Source organism: Neopelma chrysocephalum, unplaced genomic scaffold (assembly GCF_003984885.1).
Source record: "Neopelma chrysocephalum unplaced genomic scaffold, ASM398488v2 Primary Assembly neopelma1_24, whole genome shotgun sequence".
NCBI lineage: Eukaryota > Metazoa > Chordata > Aves > Passeriformes > Pipridae > Neopelma > Neopelma chrysocephalum.
The window spans coordinates 45,616,595-45,629,259 of NW_020897693.1; positions in this window are offsets into that span (position 1 = coordinate 45,616,595).

The window sequence follows — 12,665 nt, forward strand, 5'->3', positions numbered from 1 at the left end:
ATCCCTGCTATGAGGAAAGGATGAGAGAGTCAGAGCTGTTCAGAAGAGAAGGCTCTTGGGGAGACCTTGTTCACAGAATCACAGAATGGGTCAGGCTGGAAGGAACCACAGTGGGTCATCTGGCCTAAACCTCCTGCTCAGGTAAGGTCATCCCAGAGCACATGGCACAGGATTGTGTCCAGACAGTTCTTGGAAATCTCCAGTGAGGGAGACCCCACACCCTCTCTGGTCAATCAGTTCCAGTGCGTGGTTAGTCACCCACTCAGTAAAGAAATTCTTCCTCATATTTAGGAGGAACTTCCTGTGCATCAGTTTCTGCCCATTGACTCGACCTATTTCTTGTGGCCACTAAGAAGAGCCTGGTTCCATTTTCTTGACACCCTCCCTTCAGATACTTATAGACATTGATGAGGTCCCCTATCAGTTATCTCTTCTCAAGACTGAACAGGCCCAGCTCCCTCAGCCTTTCCTCATAAGAGAGATGCTCCAGTCCTTTGATCAAATTTGTAGCTCTTGGCTGGACCCGCTCCAGGAGCTCCATGTCTCTCTTGTACTGAGGAGCCCAGAACTGGACACAGTAATCCAGATATGGTATCAGCAGGGCTGAGTAGAGGGGTAGGATCACTTCCTTCAACCTGCTGGCAATGCTCTTCCTAATGCATCTCATTTATTGTGGCCTTTCAACACTTAGAGGGGGTTTATAAAGCTGGAGAGAGATTTGTTACCCAGGGCCTGTTGTGATACAACAAGGACTAACCATTTAAGCTAGAAGAGGGCAGGTTTAGATTAGATATTAGGAAGAAATTCTTTACTGGGAAGGTGGGGAGGTGCTGGAACAGGTTGCTCAGAGAAGTTGTGGCTACCCCATCCCTGGAAGTGTTCAAGGCCGAATTGAATGGGGTTTTGACCCACCTGGTCTAGTGAGAGGTGTCCCTGCCCATGCAGAGGGGTTGGAATGAGATGATCTTTAAGGTCCCTTCCAATCCAAACCATTCTGGGATTATATAACCAGGCTCCTCCTCCCTCCAGTGTTGTGCCAGAGAGGGAAGGAAGGGTTGCACTAACAGATATGGGCTTTGAGCTAACTGTTGCCCCCATGGCACAATGGGAAGTGTGGGCATGAGACCTTATCTCTCATAGTCAAAGCCACAAATCAGTATCTTGCTGCCCGTGGAGCTTGGCAGAGCCCCGGATCTCGGTCTTATACAACACTGCTGCACTTCACCCTGCAGAAGAGGCCTCTCCCCTTCCCACAGGCTTTTCTTGTTCTTTATTAACTCTGTTTTCCTGCTAACATTGCCTGGCTTCAGGGTGCCCCAGTGCCAGAGCCTTTAAATGGGGAACTCAAGTTGTTGACAGTTTCGAAAAGGGAGCCCTGTTTAAGCTGCTCGTTATTTCTGCAGGCAATGTCTGAGAAAGGGGAATACCAGTGGCCTAGAACAATAAGTAGCCTATTCCAGCTTTGCTTAGAGTAACATGATCTTCAGGGCCTGCATAGTCAGTTTTTAGAGGGTAAATTCCAGAAACAGAATGGAAAAGCATATGGATTTTTTTTAAATTGCTTCCCATGGTATGGCAGTTATTTTCTAGGTGTAGCAGCTCAATACAAAGTCAATAAAATCTTGCAGTGGAATAGTATATTAAAAATCAAGCCAGCTTTTACCTTCTGTGCAATGAAAGCACACAAACAAACGAACAAAGACAAGGAAGCTTACAAAGTGGTCTGAAACTACTACAGAAAAAAACCTGAGAACCTGTCCCATATTTAGCAGCTCTTAGACCATCATTACAATAAATAAGCAGACAAGATGGAAATTCAAGGCACTCAATGAATCCCTAACCTTCCCCATATCTTCTTCCAACCCAGTGCTCCTATAGGTTCCTTCTCGTCCCTAAAAGCTGTCAAATCAAATCAAGCACTAAGGTGTCTCCAGGGTGCTTTGAGTTTCCTGATTCACACGCCTGTCCTACCTGGGAACAACCAGCTGGTATCAGGGAGCAGGCAGGTAGGCTGGTCCTGCCCTTTGCCACAGCCAAATGGCCTTGGGGGCTGCCCACTCCTACTCTATCATCCACCTCCTAACAGGAAACTTAGATCGCACTGAACTCATACTCCTGCACCCAGTACTTCAGATCAGACAAGAAGTCCTTATCAGTCTGTTTTTCTTAAATATTTTATCCAAGTATAAGTGGAAGTGACTTTCTCTCACTGCATTTTGTCCGCTCTGGTATCCATGGGAGGAACTACTACCTCCCATGTGCAGAGCCCTACAGGTGAAAATCCGGATGTTATATGCATCTGCCTTGCAGCACAAGTCTTGGAAGGATCAGCTTGGACTAAAATATTCCTGGACAAAGTGGTTTTTATCTGTTATTCAGATTCTCTGAACTCACAAGCAGTCTGCCTCAGAGGAATTACCTTCTCCATCAGAAGTGTTTTTGTAATCAATGTTTGCCCACAATGGTCAGGGAAAACACTTTCTCACTCTTTGTAGGCACTTCTTAGGTTATCTGAAGATAGTTTTAATCTTAGTCTTTTTTTCTCTGAATGATATTAATATCCTTTGATCTCTGAATCCTCTTACCCCTCTCTTTCTTCAGCTGGAGTCCCTTGAACCGAGCCCTAAGGCCTTGCTAAGTGAGTGCTGGGAGATTACCCTGGGTATTTGCAGACAACACGGAATATGAGATAAGATATTTGCAGGAGTCATAACATAGCATAACATAACATAGCATAGCATAGCATAGCATAACATAACATAACATCCTATAACATGACATTGTTCACTTATGGGCAGCCTGACACATGATGTGCTCCAGATCCTTTCCAGTAGAACAGCTGTGTGCCACAATATTCCCTACTTTGATCTTTCAGTTTTTTTCTATAGTCATTCCTAGCTGTTCACGCTAAATTGTTTTTTCCAGATTGTATTTCCAGTTTGTCAAGATCACTTGAATTCTAATCCTGCTGTTGACATTTGTGCAGCCCCTCCCAGGTTGCTGCAATCTCCTAAGGCCTGTCTTGTTCCTGTATGCTTGAGCTGTTCCTAATAAGCTTTATTCAATGTTATGGAATGGGTTTTTTTCAATGCTACTGAGCATTGGAGTGCTTCAGACAGGGTACTTATATACTAGTGCAGAGAACATCAAGGGCTCGTTGGTATAAAGTCTGAGATGTCCAAGGCTGTTTCACTAACAAATGAGAATGGCTTTAGTCTCACTGGGGAGTGTTTCTCTTTTGTTTATTTTTTCTTGCTTGGGGTTTTGTTTTGTTTTCAGTTCAAGTTACACTTGTGAGGCAATGTTGTGTAAATGTGGAGGAGTTTATTAAGTTTGTGTGTGGGGTGGGACAGTGAGTCAATATAGATGTTTGTATTTGTGTGTGGCTTCCATAGGAGCTTTGTGATTAAGGAAAGGAAGTCATAGAGCTCTTACAGTTTGGTAGTATTTCTCAGACCAGGCATTTTTCCTGTTGATCCAAGGCCTTATGTGTGCAGTACAGATATGCTTTTGGAGATAGGAGACCTAACCTGACATGGAAGGACACACAGATTTAATGGTTCTTCTCTTCACTGAGGCTGTTTTTTCTAGATATTTCAAAAGCTGTGTCTGATCTTGTGTCCACTCTGTTGATGTGTGATATCTCTGTGTCAGAGCGTGACTCAGATGCCTGTTGGGACTCTTGTGCCCTTCAGGCTCCATAAATTTGGCTCAGCTGTGACTGCCTTTCTTTTCATTCTGCTGAGGCTGTTCCAAGTACAACTTACAACTGCTGGGATGCATCTCCTAGAGTGCTGGAGTGAGGGGTTGTGCTTTCCCTGCTTTCTTCTTCTTTGGAGCATTTAGCTTCCCTGTTGGATGGTGAAATGTGTGGGCTCCTCAAATAAAGAAGGCAGAAAAGAAAGAGCTAATGGCAGCTTGGGAAACGTACAGTCTACCAACACGTGCGGCAAATGCACTACCACAGGTCTGAGAGAAAAGCTTATAACTTAATATTATCCTTCAAAGAACCTCTTCCTTTTGTTCCCCTTGTCTTTTAGGTCTGAGGGGTGACAATTCAGGTGGAAGAGGCTTTGCAGAGGATGCTGGAGGGGTGAGATAGCCGAGAAGGTTTCACTTCATTCCTGTGGCAGGAAGTGACCCTGTCAGCTGTCTGCTGCCCTTGATGGCACCCAGAAAAGACCTGGGAGAGGGTAACCCCAAATGGAAACCTGGGAAAGGGAATCAGGAGACTAGGGAAGGGAGCATAATAAGGCAGAGAATAAGCAGCAGGGCAGAATAAACACTTCAGGTAAACAAAACATGAAGTGAAAGGGCAAAGGCAGAATGAAGTAGGAAGGGAACAGAAATGTGGAGTTGTGATAAACTCAGAAAATCTGTTGGCAATGACATGTGATCAAATATACATTGTTGGCTCAGGTGTTTCAAAATCTTTCTGTTTGCTTGTGAATTTGGTGCCAACAATTGCCCATGTCCCAGTAGAAACGTCCCACTAGAATGTGGAGGGTGGTGGATGAGGGAGTTTCCCCTTTGCTCCCTAGAGCTTCACTGGGGCTTGGCCAGCTCTGGGACTACCCTGCAGGAGAATTCTTTTTTATATAGCCTTCTGCCCGCAACCCCTTCCTTATCTTCTAAGGTAGTGCACAGCTGCATCATCACAACTTCAGTACTCACCATGTTACCCAGAGAAATGCATCAGTTTCTCTTTCTGTTTTGATCTGTGACTGCATTTTGAGCACTGGTACATCATCACAACTTCAGTACTCACTGTGTTACCCAGAAAAATGCATCAGTTTCTCTTTCTATTTTGAGCTGTGACTGGATTTTGAACTTCTCCTTCCTATCACCTGCTTTGGCTCCCTGAATCACTCTTCAAAGACTCTGGGGCAGCAGCTTTCTCTCTATGACCTGTCTATTATGTGGACCTGGGTGGCATTCAGACCACATGCATGCAGCCATGTGAACACTGCATTTACAGCAGCAAACTGCTTGCAAGGAAAACCTTGCATTTTCCAGAGACTGCAGTCCAGCACGACTAGGCTTGATGATCATCTAGTGCTTTACAGAATACTTGACATCTAAAGCAGTGACTAATAAACCCAAATGGTGAAATGAGAGAAATGTTGGGACACAATGTACATAAGAAAGAACTAGGTGCTGCGCTGCTCTATGAAAACACCCCTTTGTCTGAAAAATAATCTTCTCTAGGTAAATTCACTGAGTACCTTTGTGTGGATTTGGGTCCATTTTCTTTGTTTTCCTAAACACCGCTGTATTTGCTGCCCTGCATGCTGTACACATGCTGTCCCACTGTCATTGAGTCAGGTCATTGGGATTCTCCAGATCCTCAGGATGCATCTCTAAATGAAGACAGAGCAGCTAAGGCATTATTCTTAGGGGACTAGATGCCTTTATTATCCATTAACTTTATAACCTTGGGTGGCTTTAGGGTATTCTCTGACGTCATTATCCTACTGGCTTCAAAGGTACTGTATATCAAGTGTTGAAACTTCCCAGCCTGATAAAATCCCTTGATAAGACTGATGTTTCAAAGCATGAAATGTAACTGATGCCGTTGTACAAGAGTGGAGTGCTGCTGAAACAGGGCTGCCTTGCTTACAGATCTGCTGATGGGTAGGGGCTTTGTGATCCCCCCCAAATGTCCTGGTCAGCATCCTGGGATGTGAGATCCCTTCTGCTCCCAGTTAAATCAATGCAGATGAACAACTGCCCAAGCTACTATCTGAAATACTGAGCTTGCGAGAGGTGCTGCAGAAGGGGAGTGGCTTAGTGTGCTCTAAATTGTGAAGTGCCCTGAAAAGTTTGGTGCAGCTCCAATTTTCCATGCCTTATCCTGGTAAAATGGAAACGTTTTTATTACTGGGCAAACATATCTTCTGGAAAGCTTGCCTCTTGCTATTTTAAGCAGAAGTGGCCAAGTTCTGACATGCACCTTCTGCTGTTTGTCTCGGCCTCTGCTCCACGTGATATCATGTATATGTTTAGCTTGGGTTACTGGTTTGTTGGAGAAGGCAGGAGAAAGAAGCATAATGTGCACACTAAACAGTCCACAACATTTATGTTCACTCTGAGGAAGAATCTATCCCTGTTCATAGTCAGTTGTCTTGTGCTTTGTTTGAAATACAATACACAGCCAACCCCTGCGTGTTTCCCTTCAAGTAGATGAGAAATGAACAGACCAAAAAATCATAAAAAGCTGCCTACAGGCGTTAGTCCAAAGTCTCTTATTTGCATTGTCTTTAATTTTGAAGATCACATATACTTTGGGTTTTGTTAACTAAACTACTGAGTCTTTTCCTTTTCTATCCTCTTTCTTGTCAGCAAAAAGGCTAAGACAGAGCAGACCTACACAAACACATCCCCATGCTGGGTGTTGTCTTCTCTTGTCATAGGTCCCATCTTTATTTCTGGCCTGTGCTATATGGCTAAGAAATGATAATTCCTCTTTTTTGTATATTTGGGGAAGGAGCTTTGAGTCCAAAGTACCTGAAATACAAGGACTATGTTCTCTTACACTTGCTGCAGGTGGAGCAAGTTTCTTTGCTGCTGGCCTTACTTTGAGAAGACCAGAAGGCTTTGCATGCGCATGCAGTCAGTAATATGGAGAGCAGGTCTCCAGCAGAACCCAAATGCTATTTAGCAACACATTTTTAAGATGCCAGGGACCACAAAGAGGCAAGTTGAGACAAGAGGGTGGGCACTGAATCCAGTTACCTGAATTAATAACTATCTATCAGCCCAGCAGTTTTACCCATCTGTCCCTCTGCACGTTACTGAGTCACTCAAAAAGTACATTTGTGACCCTGAGATTAGCTCATTTGGTTAGAGTATGGTGCTAATTAGGCCAAGGTTGTGGGTCTGATCCCTGCATAGGCCATTCACTGAAGAGTTGGACTTGATGATTCTTGTTGGTCCCTTCCAGCTCAGACTATTCTGTGATTCTGATTCTGTGGTTGGTGACAGTGAGCGAAAACTGTTGGGAAATCATTCAGGAAAGGAAGATAAAAGCTCAGTAGCTGGCATCTTTATAGCATTTTTCCAGTCTAAATTTGCAGACAATATAACCTAAGCCTCAGGCTGTTTTCGTGAAGTAAAAAGGTGCAATTATGCCTGTTTTACAGATAAGGAAACTGGTAACACTGATTTGTCCTCAGGGAACAGGAGGCAGAACTAGGAGGACAACCTCCTCTACCTGCCTTGTGGCTTTGCCTTTAAGCTACCATGTTCTTACAGCAATATTTCTGTGAGGTTAATGGTTCTTCACCGCCAGCAGGTATACGAATACAAATATCAACATCATGTACTTGAAACCCTCTGGCACAATTTGTATTCACAGACTAAGTTAATGCCTGGGAGACCAGGTCTCCAGACAAATCTAAATGCTAAGCTGTTTTAACAGCATAGACACACAGCATTATGCACCAGCCAGTAATGAATGAGAGACAGCAAAAAAAAATGATAATGTGTTGTGAGGCAATGCCACTAAGGTTTATGTACAGACTTTGAGGTAGCTTCCTGGTAGGTTATATGTGGGTTTCCAGCTGTCATGTGGAATTTCTGTTGCAATAGTCTTACGGTAAAGACACCCATTCTTTAAAAACTGAAACAGGCTAAGCAGGATGACTAATGTGCCTCTGCAGAAACTTCCGAAGAAATCTGTGAGATGGACGCTCATATGATTCCTGAACTAATGCCAGGGAAAAGACAGGAGTGACAAGTGAGCCTGTGGACCTCATATGATATTCAGAGACTGGCACTGTTAGTACTGGTGTCTGAGTATTCTTTGATAAGGCTGGTGATGCTCCTGAAAAAGCTATGGAAACTTCTGGCTTTCACCTCAATTTTTCTCCAGTTTGAGCCAATGGAAGAAGTCAGGTTAATGTTGAAGGCACAGGACTGAACACTTACTGCTGAATTGGGTGTGTATTTGCACTAGGACAGCGCACACTGCTTGCAGAGGTTTTTGGCAGAGATTCCTAAATTAGTATTGATCAAGACAGGATTGGTGTCAGAGGCTCTCTGCCTCCAAACAACATGGGGTTCTTCTCTGGCATTAAACTCACTTTGTAGATGAATTTTTAAGGGAGATTCTTTGGTTTTGTTTGAAGCCTTTAATTAATTCACTGTAGTTTCACTTGTTTTCCACTTCTGCAAGATGAAAAGTTTTAAATTCCTTTGTATATATCCCCTCTTAACATAAGCTCATAATAATGCTGGTATTTAGAAAAAGTTCTCTTTTCTGAACTCATTAATGCCAGGTTTGTCAGTTAAGTAACTTTCCCATGTGATTTTAGCAGCTGATATCAAAGTCCCAAATAATAACTCCCGAACTACCCCTGAAGAAAAGGTTGAGGCTTGCACATTAACATCATCATGACAAATAAAGAGTACATTATTGCTTGGTGGTAGAGAAAAAGAGGCCAGGAAGGTGAATGCCTCCCTCTGCTCCAAGCCTGCTGCCAAGTCACTGACTATATCTTCTGTTCATTAAAGTGCCAAAAATGTGCAAGAGGTTGGAAAGCAGCTCAAAGTGCAATCAGAAAGTCAATAACAGTCCTGACATCCCCTCCCTCCATCACAGCCAGGAGTCCTTCTGAAGTGCTAGTGATGCAGGCTGGCATAGAAAACTTTCTCAGAGCTCGCTGTGGTGGTACAGTCAAATTTCCTCTTTCTTATTGTAAAGATCAGGATCTAATTGTGGCCTTCTAGTATCTGCAGGGAGCTTACAAGAAAGATGGAGAGGGACTTTTTACAAGAATATGCAGTGACAGGAGAAAGGGGAATGACTTCAAACTAAAAGAGAGTAAGTTTGGATATTAGGAGAATGTTCTTTGCTGTGAGGGTGGTGAGGCACTGGAACAGGTTGCCCAGCGAGGTTGTGGATGCCCCATCCCTGGAGGTGTTCAAAGACAGGCTGGATGGAGCCCTGACAAACCTGGTCTAGTGGAAGGTATCCTTGCCCATGGCAGGGGGTTTGGAACTAGATCTTAGGGTCCTTTCAACCCAAAACACTCTATGATTTTATGATTTTGCAGGAAGATTTATGTAACAGTCTAAATTCTTAATATATATTATATATTTTCAGAGGGGTGTTTGTGTAGGGTGAGTGCTAGTGTTGCTAATTCCATATTTTCCTGTGATTTACTCCTTAACAGAGGCTTGTTGCTCTCTGAGAAGTGTCTGGATCCTTGCAACGGCTTCATGGCAGTGGACATGCAAGTTGTGCTGATGAGAAGATAAGGTATAGGGAGATTCAGTGACTTGTCCCGAGCCAGAAAATCTGTCACTTTTTAAATTACTGCAATAATTTTCAGTTGTCTTGGAAATGTATTATTTTCCTTTCCCTTGGGAATGTGTGTAGAAACATTACAACCTTATATCAGCTTTCCAGAGGTGAAATCACTGATCATTACACCTGGCTAAAGCTGATGCTGTTCTCAATGCTCAGAGTGGTTTCCTTACTGCTTCTATTTGTTTCTCTGTGAAATTCCTGCTGTGAAAGCTTAAGTCCTTGTAATTATTGGGTTTTTGCTAGTACCTGAGAGAAAGGACAATGAGCTGCTTTGATTTGAAAATCCATAACACAGCTGGAGCCGGGAGGCTCCACCCCCACTTCCACCCCCTACCACGTAACCCAAGTGCCAGACTCTGCCAGCTCAGCATTGCTGGTGTCACTCTTTCCTGTTCTGCAATGTGCAAACAGCCTGGTGGCACAGTGGGGTAATGCTGTTTGAACGGTCTATTCAGTTAAGGATTTTTCCAAAATAAATTGGATAGAAATTAATGGTTATGCATGTGAGTGTGATATAGCCTAGTGCTGCCGGGATAGAAAATGCAGCATGTTATGGCAGGAAATGAGGAAGGATTGTTTTCTCAGCAAATCTGGAATGGCGAACCAGCAGGTAGTTACAGAGTCAAAAGAGGACAAGCTTCTCTTGCTTTTCAGGGTGGATGGAGTTGGTAATATCTTGGGAATGAGCTGTGAAATAAGAGGGGTAAAGGGATGCCCCTACTGTTTTGTCTCATCTAAATGATGCTATTTAACACTGATTACCTACCTAAAGTCTCCCTCTCCACCTTTCCTTTTACTCCATCACTTGTACCAGTCCTCTGGACCCAATGCCACTTTACTATGGAGCGGTTCTCTCTGCCTGGGTAGGCAGACAGCTGCCTCCTCCTGTGAAGCAAATGGAGTGTTTCATCCATCACACACTGTGCAAAATTACGGCCTTCCTCAATTTTTATCACTCAGTGTCATGATTTCCTGCAGATTGTTTCATATAGCCAGATCTGTCTTTTTCTCTGACAGCACCTCCCATGCTCTGCTTTCTCAAAATCACCCATGAAGTTCACCCATTTTGAACAAATCACTCTTAAACAGTTTACTACTGGAGAAAAGGACTTGTGAGTTATTTTTTGTGGAATGCTATCTCTGGGGAGGCTCAAAGCATGCATTTTCTGTGTCATTTCCTAGGGCATGCTTTGAGAAGACCACCTGGGTTGGGACTAGGCACTTTCTCTCACCCGTGCATAGATGGTGTTTATTTGCAAGCTGGACTAGCAGTGATCTCTGGATCTGCAGTCCTTGGACATTGTGTCAAAGGGTGACAGGAATGACTCACATTTCATCAAAATCTTCCTGATAACTCAAGATTTCTTTGGGATGGATTTTTTTACTGTCTCTATTGACCTGTAGCATTGCGGGGCTGGATTCTGGTAAGTTAATGTTATATCTCTGAAAACTAGTGAAGAGGGGATGAAGGAGAAAGCTCCTTCAGCAAAGTGTGAAGAAAAATGAGACCTCAATGACTCCATGTCTCTGGGAGGACTCCTGGTATGGGAGGCTGAATTGCTGCCTTGAGTGTCAGCATGGAGTTGGTCTGTACTGTCTGGAGTGTGCCAGCAAGTAACAGCAAACACAGTACCAAAGGCTTCATTTCTCACGTGGGGTTTCCTTCATGCAGAATTACACTTTCCTCAGTACATGCTTTTGTGTGAACACTGGAACTTGTGTGGGGCTCTCTTCCAGAAGGCTCTTGCCTTGCTCCCATCACATGATGGCTGGGATATGTGTGGCAGTGGATCCTATTTTCCCCTAAGTCCTGAGGAGACATCAGAAGCAACGAACTAGAGACCACCACAGTGGCGACTGTGTTGCCTGGGGCCCATGTTACTCTGCTAAACCCCTTTTGGGGCAGAAGTCCCTAAAGCAGTGGTGTGCATTTCTCCAGAGATGGTTGTCCCACTGATACCTTCATGGGACAAGGTGAAATGTTTCGAGCCCCAAAAATATTCTTCTTTCAGATAGATGCCTTCTGAATGACCTCTGTTTGCAGAGGAACTCCAGTGAAATAGAAAACCCAGTATACCTCATTGAAGAGATCAAAACCATTATCAGAAGGTTATCAAAATGTTTGAATCTGGAGTCATCCTTCTGCTGTATAAAACAAACTAACATTTTGATAGAAGTGTTATTGTGAATGGAGGTTAAAATAATAAATACAGGATTACTTTTCTGTTGCAAAGGGGGGGTTTGGGTTGGTTGGGGTTTTTTTTTTACAGTCTCAGAAGATTTCATGAGGAAGATTCCCTTTGAGCTGTTCAGCTCAGCTAAAGAAGGTAGGAATTTTGTTTATCTTGTGATATTTCATGGGAAATATTTACTAGCCCTGATGCTTTAGTCAGCCAGTGTGACATGACAGCCAGCCTCTATTTTCTTGCTGGTATGACAGCAGTCACTTCAACATGTAGAAAAATTTCCCCCCACGTGACACCCTCATCCATGGTGTGACTTTCATTTCGAGAATGTAGTGAATCTTGTCACTTTGCCTGGAAGTAGTTCCCAGAAGAACAATATTGAACAGTGATGTCCCAATCGTGACTCCAAAGGTAGCTATGGCTGCAGCAGCTTGGGCTGAAGGAGGTCAGCAGGTTGCCTGATCCCTGCAGGAACCAGGAGGTTGTAGGCTCCAGGGCTGCCCTTCCACAGACGACTGTGTCCTTGCCCCTGTGTGTCACCGACACACCAGATCCCACTCCCAGCTCCACTGCTGGAGGGGTCCTGCAAGGACAGAAGCAGAAATGGATGATGGGAGAAGAGGAAACAGCACCTTTCTCCACATTTGGCATGTGCAGACTGTTGATGAACCATTAATAACTCCCCTACGGACACCAGGTGTAACAAGGAAGAGCTACTGAATAACCCAGTGTGTTTTAGCCGCTACATTGCTATCTCTCTAGATAATATTTTACTTCTGGTTTCAAGTATTTGCTGTCCTTGCAGGATGTTACACTGGAATAATCTGTTCTCTCCAGTGCAGAAAACATTCAGGGAACAAAGCATAGGAAATTAAGGGGAAACAATTTAATAAAAATCCTTTCATTTTCAGTTCCCAGAAACTCTGAGCCCTCACACCAACCTGTGCTATATGTCACTGGCACATCAGACCCAAAACGGGAACTTCAGTGAGAAATAGGTTCTTATGAAATATGCAGGAAATAGCATTGTGTACTGAAGACCTCAGCTCCCCTGTAAAGCCAATCCCAGAGGGACAGCAACCATGAAATTTTCTTTTCCCATTGCTGCCAATGTGCCTTGGCTCTGACCCGGGGAAACCTCTTCAAGAGGAGTACATTTCAGGTCA